The following is a 15,561-nucleotide window of genomic DNA, read 5'->3' on the forward strand; positions in this document are numbered from 1 at the left end:
CCGGGGGCAGAAGGAGCGGAGGCCTGGGATTGTGAGTGGTGGCTGGTTCTGTACTGTGGGGTTGAGGGAGATACAGAAAAATAGAGGGCTTGAAAGAACTTTCATATGCTAAAGAGTATCTGTGATACTGAAGGCCTTGCTGTTGTCAGGTTAAGGTTGCTTTTTCCCTCTAGCAAGGCACTAACCTTAAGAGAGTTGGAAAATCCCTGGAAGAATGTCACACTTGTCCGGCACAGGAGTGGAGGGTGCAGGCCGGTTGCAGGGTGTCAGCTTCTGCTTCGTCCTCCGTCGGCCTTCTGTTCCCTCATCATATACATCATAAATCATTTGACTAGTCCCCCCAGTGATGAATATTTTAATTGCTTTCTTTCTTTTTTTGATATTATACAGTTTCTTATATTGTAAATTCAGAGGTATAAGAAAGTTGGGTCAAATGGTTACATATTTTATATTTTGAATCATATTTTTGTTCTGCTCTTCTAAAATGGTAAGGCTAATTTATACTCAACGTGGGTAAGATTTGCTAGGCAGAGGTCAGAGGTTGATGTCAGGGGAGAAGGAGATTTTAAATAGAAGGGACGATGTATGCAAAACCAGGGAGAATATATGCTGCATTTTGGGTGACTTGCCCTTTTTCTTGATCTTGCTGGTTTTCAATCTACATTTTGTGGAACTCCATATCTATATCAGCTGGTATAGATGACAGTTGTTTTTCTAAAGGGTATGGTGTGGGTGAACCCTGATCTATTCAATTTTTTAAAAAAATTATTTATTTTTATTTAATTTTTTTAAAAAAGATTTTATTTATATATTTGCCAGGGAGAGAGAGAGAGAGAGAGAAGGCACACATAGGGGGAGCGGCAGGCAGAGATGGAAGCAGGCTGCCTGCTGACCAAGGAGCCTGATGAGGGACTCAATCCCAGGACCCTGGGATCAGAACTTAATCTGAAGGCAGATGCTTAACCAACTGAGCCACCCAGGCATTCCTTTATTTAATTTTTAAATCATTATTGGTTAGTTACTTTTTTTTTTTTTTTTACACCAGTGTTTATCACTGTGAACAATACTGTAACAAATGGTCTTTAAGTTCAGGTGGTTTTATTTATTTCTGTGGGAAAATTTTCTAGGACTGGGTTTGCTGAATTGAAGAGTACATACATTTTAAATTTTAATCTATATTTTAATCAGCGTTTCCAGATTTTTTTCTCAAGAGGCTGTAACATTTCACACTTCCACCTGAAAGTACAGTTTCTCCACATCTCAACCCATAATAAGTATGTTCCTTCTAAATTTATGCCAGTTTAATGGGCATAGCATAATTTTGATTTGCATTTCTTTGGTTACTGGGGAATTGGAGAACCGTGCACATGTTTTTGTTCCATATGGATTTGCTAATCTGTGAATGAGACAAAGGCCTTATTTCTTTTGCTCACTCCTACCTTAAAATTAAAAGAAAAGAAAATTCTATTCAAAGTAATGCATGTGCATAGCAAAAAATAAATAACACAGAAGCATTTATAATGAAAGCAATAACCGCTTGTCCCGTCCTTCCTCACTCTTATTCCTAATCTTCCAAGTCAGGCCACGGAATCCGCATTAGCTTATTCAAGCAGGAAGTGATTTATGTCAGGGTAATAATGTAGGTTACAGAATTTCTACCTTCTTCAGGGAAGGTGTGGCCGAGCCGGGAATGAACATTTTATCTGGGAGAACCCCTCAATAGCACGATGGGAAGTTTGAGCAGAACTGCTTTTTCATGGTAGCCGGTTGCTCAGCACCTACTATGTTGGGAAAGGGGAGCAGGGTTTGTTCTCACTTGCCTCAGGACACACGGTGCCACCTCCTGAGGCAGCTAGCTACCAAGAGCAGGGGAAGGGGAACTCCTGACTTTCTGGTCTCTGTAGCGCTCACAGAAAGGGGGTTAGCATGAGTGTTGGGTGAGCTAACTGCAGTGTCTCCCCTAGCTATATTCCTGTCTGTCTATCCCTTCCTTGTTTCTTTATTTTGTGGCAGTAGCTCCCATGTACAATACAATAAAAATGCAACTTGCCGAATGCCTCTCCTGAGCAAACTTCCTGAAACCTGTCAGAAAACGTATGGATTTTTTTTTCCCCTTGTTACCATGGATCATTTGTCTGAAGATCTGAATTTTAGATGCAATATTAAAATTTTCTACAGAGTTTTGAAATCATGGCTCATTGTCTTCTAAATAATGTTGCTATTGAGAACTGATTTGCCTTCCCTCTTAGGTGAGGCATTTTGTTTGTTTGTTTTTTTGTTCGCTTAATTTTAATCTCTGTGGAGACTTGAGTCTTTTCTCTTATTGTGGTGTCTATAATTTTGTGAGGCTGTATGCTCAGCCCTCATCTGGCTCTCTCAAAGAAGAATTATCTGGCTCTTCAGTTTGGGAAAATTTTTGTTGATTATTTATGCTCCTTAAATTATTTTTCTGTTATTTTATTTTTCCTCGTCTTTCTAAAACTATTGTTAGATGGATGTTGGGCCTTCTGGATTAATCTTCCATCTCATTCATATTCTCTGTCATTGCTCTCTTTGCCTTAGGGTCTGAAGTTGTTCTCAACTTTATCTAGGCTACCTATTTTATTTTTTTTTCTATAAACCACTATCTTATTTTCCAAGAACCTTTATAGAATTCTTCCCTTTTCATGGTAGGCTATTCTTCCCCCCCCTTTTTTTTTCTTTTCTTTTAGAGAGGAGGAAGAGAAGAGAGAGAGGTGGCAGAGGGAGGGAGAGGGAGAGAATCTTACGCAGACTCCATGCCCAGCACAGAGCCCCATGCGGGGCTCCATCTCAAGGACCCTGAGATCGTGACCTGAGCCGAAATCAAGAGTCAGAAGCTTAACCAACTGAACCACCCAGTTGTCCCAACTATTCTTTTTTTTTTTTTTAAAGATTTTATTTATTTATTTGACAGATTACAAGTAGACAGAGAAGCAGGCAGAGAGAGAAGAGAAAGCAGGCTCCCTGCTGGGCAGAGATCCCAGGACCCTGGGATCACGACCTGAGCTGAAGGCAGAGGCTTTAACCCACTGAGCCACCCAGGCGCCCCAGTGTCCCAACTATTCTTGTTAAATCAGTGCAAAACCTTGAAAATATTTGTGAGGCTACTAATCAAAAACTTTAAATTCCAACCCTCCCCACCCACCCCCCCGCCATCTCTCTCATCTCTCTTTTCTCTGGCATTAGTTGTTCTGTGGGTCCTTCTTGATCTTTCTCTTTTGTGGGGGAACTCAGACCTTTCCCTGCAGACTGACTTTTCTTGGAGAATGTTTATCCAGCTTTATTTGGGGACAAATGTTTCAGTGTTACCAGTTGTCCTGATGGCAGTGTGTGGCACCAGCTTGCATAGCTGCTTGGAATTATCTCATATCTAAAGCCCTATTTCTTGTCCTGCTTCTCCCTGTACTCTGTGTTTCCTTAGCCCTGTACTAGGCAGAATAATGACCCCCAAAGATGTCCATATCTTAATCTCTGGAGCTTCTGAACACAGTGCCTTACCTAGCAACAGGGACTCTGCGATGTGATTAAGTTAAGGATCTTGAGATGGGGAGAGCAGCCTGGATTATGCAGGTGGCTCAGAACATCACAAAGGTTCTTCAAAGAGGCAGGCTACAAGGTCAGAGTCAGAAGAGATGTGACAACAAGAGCACTGTGGGGGAGGGGGACTTGGCCACAGGCCAGGGAATGTGGGCAGCCTCTAGACACGAGCAAACACATAGAAAGAGATTTTCCCCTAGAATCTCCAGAAGGAACACAGTCTTTGGTTTCAGCTCTGTAAGACCCGTTTTAGACTTTAGAAGTTGCTCCTGAAGTGCAAGATAAGAAAATTGGTGTTGGTTTAAGCTGCTTCGTTTGTGGTAATTTGCACACTCCAAATCGTGGGAGAGCAGAACATCTGAGGGGAAGCTCGCTGACCACACCACGAACTTTTCTCTTGGGCACATTCTGGCTGTGGCTTCGTCCATCTGCTTAAGGACCAGAACAGCCCCATCGCCTTTTCAATTTCTGGAAGGCTATCTCATTTCTGATCGGGCAGTGGTCCACTGTTCCCTCTTCCTAGCACTGCCATGAGGTAGTTTTCTTTTCTGTTTCTTTACAGTCACATGGTGAGTTTGAGAAGGACGAGAAGGTATCAGGGCCCTCTTGGAATCGGTGACATGCCTGTGAATACTCGGGTTTACCGAATGCTCCCAAAGCCTCATTATTTTAAAGTCACAGCTGTCAAAGAGGACCCATCAAAAGGAATTCTTCTGGCTCTCCCTCCTGCTCCCTGGAGCCTCGCTTTGGTTCGGCACAGGCATTTGTAGACAGCTGGTAGAGATTAGCCGTGCAGGCTCTGTAAATTATGCAGCGTGTTTCTTCCCAGAAAGATAATTGGAGTGAAGTGGCAACCCGGCCTCCTGAGCCCCAGGCTCCCAGCCCCAGAGTCAGCCGTGCAGCCCTGCGATGCGGATTCCAGCCAGGTGTCGCTTCGCTCCGGGCCCTGGGCCGGCCCTGCCATGAGCAGGGCCACTGCTTTTCTCCAGCAAACTGGGGGAAAGTGCTAGGACGCCGCGCAGGCCTGCATGGGAGCCTGGGTCCTGGAGTGGTGACTGCTGTCTCTTGGGCTGCTCCTGCAGGCACTGACCTTTCTTCCTCACTAAGGTTCATCACTGGACGACTGAGTTCAGTTCCTCCATTTCTTCAGGTTCTGCTACTCCTTGTGCTTCATGGAGAGAAGTCGTGTGTCTAGTAGGTTGGCGGCCTTGGCATTAAAGAGGGAGAAACTTCGATGTCCCCCCTAGCATGGGCATAGTCCACAAAACACGGCAGTTGCTTCGCCAGCCCTGACTCAGACTGGGAGGGTAAAACATCACTTTAATAATTTTATCATTTGGCTATTTCTGTCATTGGAGGAACACTGGAAAGCATCCAGGTTGTAGGAGACAGGCCTGAGTTTAAAATGCAGCTCTGCTGCTTCCTAGCCATGAGATTGTGGATACATTTCTTAAGCCTCCATGAATCTCTGGGTTTTTTTTCCCTTTCAGTTAAAAAGGCAGATAACATTTATAACATCGTCCTTTTGTGAAGATTAAATGAAATAATGAACATATGATTGTTAGCACATAAATATTCGTCCCCTGTCTGCCTTACTGGAAGGGTTAGCAGTGTATTTGCGGACGCGAGCAAGAGCTAATGGTTCTCACATACGTTTTATGGCATTTATTTTTCCTGATTATGAACATTATAAATGTAAGCTTACATAGAGAATTTGAAAAAAAAAACCCAGCAAATACTATAAATAGAACTCTCACTATAAATCTCACCCTCTAAAGATAACTGCTATTAGCATTTTGGTATTTTTCCCATTGTTTTTATAAATAATGATAGAGCCATGTTCATTTTGCATGTAAAGCCATAACCTGCTTTTCTCACTTCATTTTACATGGACGCTTATCTTCTTGAGAGAGGGATTTCCTCTTTCAGCAGCTGTGGGTGTCGACACTAGGTGAGACTTGGTTGGAGGAAGATGGAGAAGACCGGGGGAGAAGCCAGAGGCAGGAGGCAGCTTGGCCGCATAAAGGGCAACATTTTAAGGAAGTGAAGCGTGATGGGGTGGTTTAGCTATCCTTTCGTATAATTCTGCATGTGTTTCAAGATGGTATGTTTGGGAGTAAGAGAGGTTTAGTATAAGGGCTTGCTTGGGCCTGGCTGGACCTCATGCTGGGCAGGCCAAAGACAGCACCCTCATTCCGAGCTGAGAAGTCACCTTCATCAAACTTCCCGCAGTCTGTATCTCTTCCTGAGCTTTTAGATGATGTGTCCTTTTGGTTCTGACTAATCGCATGCTGTAAGGAGCATGTATCGAGCCTCAATGCTGGCATCTGCAGGAACAGGACGAGGACCCAGCATGGGACTGGGAATGTGTTCTTTTAGAGGCGAAGTCCAGGGGCCCAAAGGCAGTTATTAGAAAATGCCATTTAGCGACCAGGTTCCCCTCAGGAATCCATAATGAGGCTCAAACGGCTCTCTGTGGGTCTTCTAGAATTCTGAGTACATATATTTTTCTAGGAAAATAAGATTTATAGGGGAGTCTGTGCCCTCCTCCCAATTATTAAGAGCTATTGATCTCAAGGAAGGGGCAAGAGTACATATTCTGCAGGCAGTCTCCTGGGAAAATGATTTTTTATCATTGAGCTTTAGATAAGGACCAGAGAATGGAGAACCTGAAGAAATGTTCTTTGGCAAGAATCTGCAATGCACATATTCAGTATTGCCAAATAATTGTATCTATAATTCTTCCTTCCTACCTCCTTTCCTTCCTTCCTTCCTTTTATCTATCCTCTATCTCTTTATGTCCAATATCCTTGAGAGACTGGTTTGGCTTTAGACAGACCTGTAAGTAACTTATGTTTTTATTGTTTTCTTCATCACCCACAAAGAATTGGGATAGTTTTTACCCCTTGAGGATTAAACGAGATAACGTTTGGTGTAAAGTGCTTAACACAATACTGAATATATAGTAAGTGCTCATTAAATATTTGCAATTCTAGTGACTATTTGTTAACTGTAGATATATTACAGCTCTCAGGCCATTATATGTTCACAGGAAGCTCCTATGCTGTCTAGTTCTTGCTTCCCTTCCTTGGCACTGTGCCATATGTTGGAATACTGAATATTAATGATTTCTGTCTTCAACCATGTTTCATTTCCTTAAAAGTGAGCTCTTTCCTAGGGTTCATTTGTTAATTGATTGTCTGTATATTAATAACTGATCCCACTGAGTTAAAATCTGCCTTTAAGGGAAACTCAGTGACTAGTTTTGTTAGAGTAACTCTCAGGCTAGGTTGTGTTATGCTCCATTAACAAATGGCGTCAAAATTTTAGTGACTTGAAACAAGAGAGGCTTTTTTATGCTCCTGTCTCCCGTCTCACATGGAGTGGTTGTAGGTTCTGGTTATGTATCCTCACCTTGGTTGGCAAAGCAACCACCATCTTGAATGGTGCAAGTCACTGTATTAGTGGAGAAAAAGCTCTCTGGCAGCTCTCCCACTGGTGTGTCAACCCTCCAGCCTGGTGGTACACATGACTTCTGATCGCCATTCCTTTGCTAGAACTAGTCACTTGACCACATCCAACAGCAAGGACTGGGGGTAAAAAGTACAATCCTACTGATGAGGGAACAGAAGACTGGCTGAGGACAAAGCAAAAGACTGACACCTCGCAATCTCCCCCTCACCCCAAGCAAAAGGCTGACACCTCACAATCTCCCCCTCACCCCCACCACTCCTGGGTGGGACAAATGTGACATTCTTTAGGAATCTCCCAACTATCTTGATGTTAATGGCTTGCTAAAAGGGAAAGACAACCTTGATCAACAGCAAGACCTCCAGTATCTGGTACCTTGTAGGCCCTCTTTAGCATATGAAAGTTCTGTTGAAACCTCCCTTTTCTTTACTTCCTCCACCCCCATGGTACATAACCTGTCATCCCTCAGGACTACTTCCCCCACCCCCATGGTACATAACCTATCATCAGCTCTTCCTGCCCACGGGTGCTATCCCAGTGCTTTAATAAACCACCATTTTGCACCAAAGATGTCTCAAGAATTCTTCCTTGGTCATCGGCCCCTGACCTCACCCCACCGAACCTCATCTATGTTCTAGAACTTTATCACTACCATGTTCCTTAAAGTTTGGAAAACAAGAAATAGTTGATAAAATTATCTGTGACAAAAATGTTGGTAATGATATGATTTTAGGTCATGTATGGTACTCAGTTTTGAATCATGTGTTTGACCTCCCTCAAGTCATGCTACATGTATGAGCACATGGCACAACTTCCATTAAAAAGTGTAAATTCGGGGCGCCTGGGTGGCTCAGTTGTTAAGCATCTGTCTTCGGCTCAGGTCATGGTCATGGGGTCCTGGGATGGAGCCCCACCTTGGGCTCTCTGCTCATTGGGAAGCCTGCTTCTCCCTCTCCCACTCCCCCTGCTTGTGATCCCTCTCTCACTGTGTCTCCCTCTGTCAAATAATAAAAGCTTAAAAAAAAAAGTGTAAATGCTTTGGAGGCCTATGGAGATATCCTGGGCTGTTAAGGAAGGAGAAGGAATTGCTCCTGTGTTTTTCTTAATCACTTTCAATTTGGGTTGCGTGTGTCAGGACTGGTATTGATATAATAACAGAAAAGTGGTCTTTGGGGCATAATATTCTCCTTGTATGGTGTTTGAAATGGCATAAGGAAGAGCCTTTGCTGATAGACATGGAAAGGAGAGGGAATTTTTAGCACCATCCTGGGACAAACAAACTCTTTCAGAGGTGAGAAGTTGAGGATTTCTTTTTTTTTTTTTTTTTTTTTTTTTTCAGGTGACCAAAAGCCATCCTGTCTGAAGTATGAGGAGGTAGCAATATATCAAGACATTTTGGGTTAATTTTAATCTTACCCATATCCTTTATGAGCTGAGATTTTTTCCATTTCACAAGATACTGCTTTTCATCAATTATCTCTTGAATTTTCAGAGCTATCCTATGAATTTGGTAGAGATTTTTTGTTTTAGAAAGGATAATATTGAGGCACATAAAGGAAAAAGAGGAAAAACAAAAAAACCCTCAAGATATTTACTGAGCACCTGTTGTGTTCTAGGCACTCTCTGAGACACTTTCATATATATTATTTGATTTTAATCTCTCAACAGCTCTGTAAATCATATATTTATTATATTATTAAGAAAACTGAGGCTCAGAAAAAGAGGCTAAGAATGTTGAAATTTGTTGTATTTCTACTGCATCAGAATGAAGTTTTCCTAATTGTTAAGATCTTTTTCTTGGGCCATGGCATCTCTTTCTTCGGCCTCACTTGGGTTTGCTGGGACTGAAGACATATTCTTGAATTAGTGTTGCCTCTATACATAATATTAATCCTTGACACATTCAATTTGACTAAAATAATTGAAGTGACTTCCATCTTTTTTGGTGACGTTATTACTAGAGTGTCATAGAGAAGGCTCTGTATTGAGAGGGTTGAACAGCTGATGTTCTAAACATGCCAATGAAGGGTTAGGATTTTCTATGCCAGGGAAGCAAGGACAAGAATCATCAGTGAGTCCGGCCTGATACCCAAACTTTTTTACATTCATTGGTCTTCTTTTTCCAATTTCAACTGGATTCAATACCCATGACTTTAATAATTTGTCAAAAACTTCTAAGATTCCTATTTATAGATTAACTGGGAGACATACTGGATTCAGCACAATGGTATCGGCAAGAACATTTTTAAAGATCAAGGTGACAAGATTTAACACCATTTAACACAATAAAACCCAATTTAACACACACACACACACACACACACACACACACAGGTTTTAGGACTTAATCTGGAGTTTATTATTCATTATTCAGTAGTCCCTTGGGATTTCTAATTTGGCATTGTTGTCTTTGATCATTTGCCAGAAACCCCAAAGGTCCAAGACACATGGTAATTTGACATTTTGTTGAAGCACAAATTTGAACCACAGAGTTGATGAGAAATGTAATTTGTAGAATAAATTATATACCTAGAAGTGGGGTCATCCTGAAACTTAGCATTTGCATCTAAACCTGGCTGTGTTTTATACTCTTCACCTCAGCATATAGAAATAACAAAGCAGGGACACCTGGGTGGCTCAGTGGGTTACAGCCTCTGCCTTTGGCTCAGGTCATGATCCCAGGGTCCTGGGATGGAGCCTGTCATTGGACTCTCTGCTCAGCAGGGAGCCTGCTTCCTCCTCTCTCTCTGCCTGCCTCTTTGCCAATTGTGATCTCTGTCTGTCAAATAAATAAATAAAATGTTTAAAAGAAAAAAAAAAAAGAAAGGAAGAAATAACAAAGCAAGGAGGCTGCGTGGCTCAGTTGGTTAAGCCACTGCCTTTGGCTCAGGTCATGATTCCAGAGTCCTGGGATGAAGTCCCACATTGGGCTCCCAGCTCCATGGGGAGTCTGCTTCTCCCTCTGACCTTCTCCCCTCTCATGCTCTCTCTTACTCCCTCTCTCTCTCTCTCTCAAATAAATAAGTAAAATCTTTAAGAAGAAAAAAAGAAAGAACAAAGCAAATTATATTTTGTAGTAACAATTGAGAATTGGTGAATTAAACCTAATCCTATGTCTTCTCCTATTGTTCAGCAATGGATATGGAAAAGTATTTAGGACTTTTACTAATATTTATGTTTTAATTCAGGGGTTGGAAAATATAGCCCATGGGTTGAATCCAACCCACCACTTGTCTTTGTAAATAAATTTTTTTTGGAATGTAGCCATGCCTATTTGCTTACAGATTGTCAATGGATGCTCTAATGGCAGATTTAGGTGGTTGCAGCAAAGATCACGTAGCCTGCAAAGCCCAAAGTATTTACTGTCGGGTGTTTTAAGAAAAAGTTTGCTGACCTCAATTTTAATTTTATCCTTTAAATTTGGGGGCTGTTTTATACCGTACCTTATATAGCATATAGTAATAGTGCCTGTACATATAATTTATAAATAAATATATACACATTTTGGAGGTGCATTTAAAAATCATTTACTCGTATGGAGGCATGTTCAAGAAAGTTCAGAGACCACAGGTTTTGGACTCACTATTTAAGGGATGCTCACAAATGATGGCCTTGTTGTGGTGGTTGGTACCATTAAAGGCACATATCTTGTGTTGGGCAATGTTTGTATTTTTATTATGCAAATTCTGTGAGAGAAAGAATGAGTACAGTGGCACATGAAGAGTACCACATATGTGATGTGAGAGAGAGAGGGAGGGGGGAGAGGTAAAGAGGGAGAGAGGGGAAGAGACAGAGAAGGGAGGGAGGAAAAAGGAAAAAGGGAGAGAAAGAAGCAAGAAGCAGGCTACCTGCTATCCACAGTGCCTGCTAAGAGCTGTAGAATACACCTGCGTTAGGTTCCGAGTCAAAGTCAGCTCTAATCTGATTGCAGTATGTGCTGTCTGCATGGTGCGATTTGAAGCATTTCTGAAACATTTGAAAAGCTCCCGCCATCCTCAAAGAAAGAAAGGAAAAAACAAAACTTCAATTGCTTTTTCTTAAAACTTGAAATTTTCCCAGTTAGTCTAACCCCTCAGATTATGGGGTTTAAAGCTGTCTTTAAGATACATTTGTATGCTGATACTGAGGGACAGCACATGTGGGCATCTTCAGTCATGAATTCCTTTTGTTAATTAGCTCACTGGATTACTTGGTGCTCATGTGCTTGCTTGAAGAGGAGCTGCGGAGACCCTGAATACAAATCCTTCTTTCATTTTGGGAAGAGCAAACCAGCTTAGGATAACAGAGATGGACCAGAGGTTTGGTGGCCGGGAGCAGAGGGTCTGCTGGCGAAGCCGGTTCCAGGCATTTCTGATCCCTGGTCCATCTAGGTGATCACAAGTTGCCTCTCTTGAGTGTGAAGGTTCATTAGTCAGCGAGGTAATAAGGACTATATATTACAAGGACTCAAGGCCCACTGAGAATTTCTCCTGTATGTATGCATCTCGGCAGAGCAAAGCCATGCCAAGCTTGAAACTAATCTGCATTAATGAACAGTCTCCTTGATTTCCATTTTTATGATGTGTACGGCGTGGAGATTTGTTTCTCCCCTGCTCACGGTGGGACAGCTGACTGATGAATCACCACCTCCGAGAAGCTTGTCTGTGCACAGTAACATTGCAAATGGGTGCAAATCAAAAAACTTTTATTATTTCATTAAAATGATGACATAGGCTCCTCATTTCCAAAATTATCTCCTCTCTTTGCGCCACCAGCTGAGGTTTCTGTCGTGTTGTGTGGGTGGGTGTTGGCTGAGTCTCGGTGCTGGTGCTGTATGTCAGGAGATGCGGCTACTTGGGACAGGTTTGACACATCCTGATTTTGCCTGTGAAGCAGGAGAGAAGGCTGTCAGAGATGACTGAGAGTGAGATGCAGGTATCTGGGAGGAATTGGAAAGAAGAGCTTGGAACTAGGGCCAGATCCAGAAAGGCTGGGAACAGCGGGGCAGGAGTGTGGGGAGAAAGAGAAGGGGGAGAAAAAGATAAAGCAAAATGCATATGGATCACTCTTGGGTTTTAAATTTAGGCCTTCAGCCTGTGAGCACCAGATCCTTCCTGAGATGATAACACCCCCCATTATCATTCATTCTGGCACTGTGCTAATTGCTTTGTATGTCTTTCTTTATTTTTAATCTTCACAGCAACCTTTTGAGAGAGATGCTGCTATTATTTCTATGTCTTTCCTTTTTTAAGAAAATTGAAATATAAATCACTAATCATACAATTTGTTCTTTTAAAGTACCTATTTCAGTGGGTGAGTATATTCACAGAGTTGTGTGACCATCACTATATGATCCCAGAACACTTTCATCACCCCAAAAGAAACCCCATACCTGTTAATAGTCACTCCTATTCTTTCCTACCCCACAGGCCCTGGTGACCTCTTGTCTACTTTCTGTCTCTCTACCTTTGTCTGTTCTGGACACGTCTTATAAATGGAATCATATGTGACTTTCTGCGACTGATGTCTTTCACTTAGCATAATGTTTTCAAGGTTCATCTGTGTTGTGGCCTGTGTCAGTACCTCATTCCTTTGTATGGCTGAATAATATTCCATTGTGTGAATATATTACATCTTATCTATGTATTCATGATGGGTATTTTGGTTTTCCCTCTCTTTTTGGCCATTATGAACTGATAGAAATATGACATAAACATGTGTTGATATATACATGAATGCACATGTTTTTGAGTGGACATATATATGCTTTCTGTTCTCTTGGGTATAGACCTAGGAGAAGAATGGCTACATCATATGGTAATTCCATGTTTGGCTTTTTGTGGAATAGCCAAAATGTTTTCCACAGTAGTTGCACCATTTTGCATTTCCACCAAGAGTGTGTGAGGGTTTCACATTCTTCACATTCCTGCCAGCACTTGCTAATGTCTCTTTTAGATTATAGCTATCATTCTGGATGTGGGGAGGTATCTCATGATTTTGACTTGCATTTCGCTAGGAAATGATCATATTGAGCATCTTTTCATGTCTTATTGGCCATTTTTATATGTTATTTGCAGAAATGTCTTTTCAGCTTATTTGCCCAGTTTGTAATCGTGTTATTTATCTTTTTCTTTTTTAAGACTTTGTTTATTTGACAGACAGAGATCACAAGTAGGCAGAGAGGCAGGCAGAAAGAGGAGGAAGCAGGCTCCCTGCTGAGCAGAGAGCCCAATGGGGGCTCGATCCCAGGACCCTCAGATCATGACCTGAGCCGAAGGAAGAGGCCTTCACCCACTGAGCCACCCAGATGCCCCGATTTTTGAGTCATAACAGTTCTTTACATTTTAAGTCTATTAGACCTCTATCAGTTATATGACTTTTCAAGTATTTTCTCTCATCCTGTGGGTTGTCTTTCCTTTTTTCTTTTCATTTTTGAAATAGTAGGTATTCTTAATTTTTGTGATGTCAATTTATTTATTGTTTTTTAAATTTGTGCTTTTGCTGTTATGTCTAAGAAACACTGTCTAATGTGAGGTCACAAAGACATACTTTTTTGTAACTGTTTAATACTTTAAGCTCTTACATATAGATCTTTGATTCATTTGGTATATTTTTAATATGATGTGTATAGAATTTCTGTATATGGTATTAGGAAGGGGTCCAATTTCATTCTTTTGCATGTGGATGTTCAGTTGTTTTATCCCTGTTTGTTAATAAGACTTGTTTCCAACTGAATCGTCTTGGTACTTGTTGAAAATCAATTGACCATAAATGTATGTATTTATTTCTAGATTCTGAATTCTATTGTATTTATTTATCTATCATTATGCCAGCATCAAGCAGTGTTGATTACCGTACCTTTGTCACAGGTTTTGAAATGGGGGAGGTTTGGGTCCTCCAAATTTGTTTCTTTTTAAGATTGTTTTGGTTATCCTGAGTCCTTTGGATTCCTACATAAATTTTAAGATCAGCTTGTCAATTTCTTCAAAAAAGGCAGCTGAGATTTTCATAGGGATTGTGTTGAATCTGCAAATCAGTTTGGGGAGTTTTGCTATCTTAGTAATATTGTCTTTCACTCCATGAATATTGGATATATTTCCACTCATTTAGGTGTTCTTTAATTTTTCTCAATCATATTTTGTAGTTTTCCAGTGCAAATGTGTTTCACTTTTTGGTTAAATTTCATTTCTAAGTATTTTATTCTTTATGATGCCAAAATTTTATCCAAAATTTTGATCCAAAATTTTATTTTTGGATTGTTTTGGATTGTTTTACTTAATTTTATTTTTATTTATCCAAAATATGATCCAAAATTTTATTTTTGGATTGTTCATTGCTACTGCATGGAAATACAGGTGAGTTTTGTACATTGATCTTATATCCTGTAATCTTGCTGAACTCATTTGTTAGCTCTAGTATTCTTTTTATTTTGTGTACTTCATAGAATTTTCCTTTTTTCCCTCATAGGACCTCATCAGCAGTATTCATAGAATTTCCTATGTACAAAATCAAGTCACTTACAAAAAAGAGGTAGTTTTACTTCTTTTTGAATGTGGATGCCTTTTGTATCTTTTTCTTGCCTAATAGTCTTCACTAGAACTCCAGTGTGATGTTGAATAGAAATGGTAAAAATGGACATCCTTGTCATCTTCGCCAACACCTTTTAGCTTTTTGCTTTGCCCCCTAGCCATAGTGTGTCATCTTTATTATATTTATAATATATATACAGTATATGAGATTGCTATATAATTATATATTATGCACAGAAAATGACATAATTATATTATTTGCGCTATTGACTCCTCAGAGCTCTACTAGCTTAAACAATGTTTTTCTGGGGAAATATGCTTAAATTCCTGACTAACAATGAATAAGAATTTCTTCTAGCTCTAAGTTGCTGGTGATAAGGCTAATGGCTTAGGGCTGGGACTTAGGAATGGAAGGACTGGAGAGTGAGTTTATTTTTATCACACACACACACACAGACTCAGGCATGGCTTTGGCACTTAGTTGCATTCTATCACTAATATATATACTATGTAAATTATATATAAAATAAATAAATAATTTATTATTTTATTATTAATAAATAAATAATTTATTTTATATATAAATACATAGCACATAAATTATATATGTAAATTAGAGATAGAATGCAACTCAGTACATTTATATATATATGTAATATATATATCATATGTATATATATTATATATATGTAATATATATATCATATGCATATTATATGTGACTCATTTATATACCAAATCATCTACTTCTCACTTATTACCCTCTTCTTGTTGTTGCCCCATGGAGTCAGGTCAGAAACATGCAGGTTTCACCCAACCTAGAGGAAACTGCAAGGCGTTGTATTCTGACTTAGAGAATGTATGAGAAAACTGTAAGTGAGGCTTTGGGACCATATACTTTATCATCCCACTGGCCCAGTTCTGAGAGTGAAAGGGGAAATTAGGAATAATGAAGAAGCGTTGGCAGATGAGAGCTGGGGCTGGTGGAGGAAAGCAGACACAAGTTCAGGCTCCTTTTAAAGGA

Source organism: Neovison vison, chromosome 3 (assembly GCF_020171115.1).
Source record: "Neovison vison isolate M4711 chromosome 3, ASM_NN_V1, whole genome shotgun sequence".
In the NCBI taxonomy this organism is placed as follows: Eukaryota; Metazoa; Chordata; class Mammalia; order Carnivora; family Mustelidae; genus Neogale; species Neogale vison.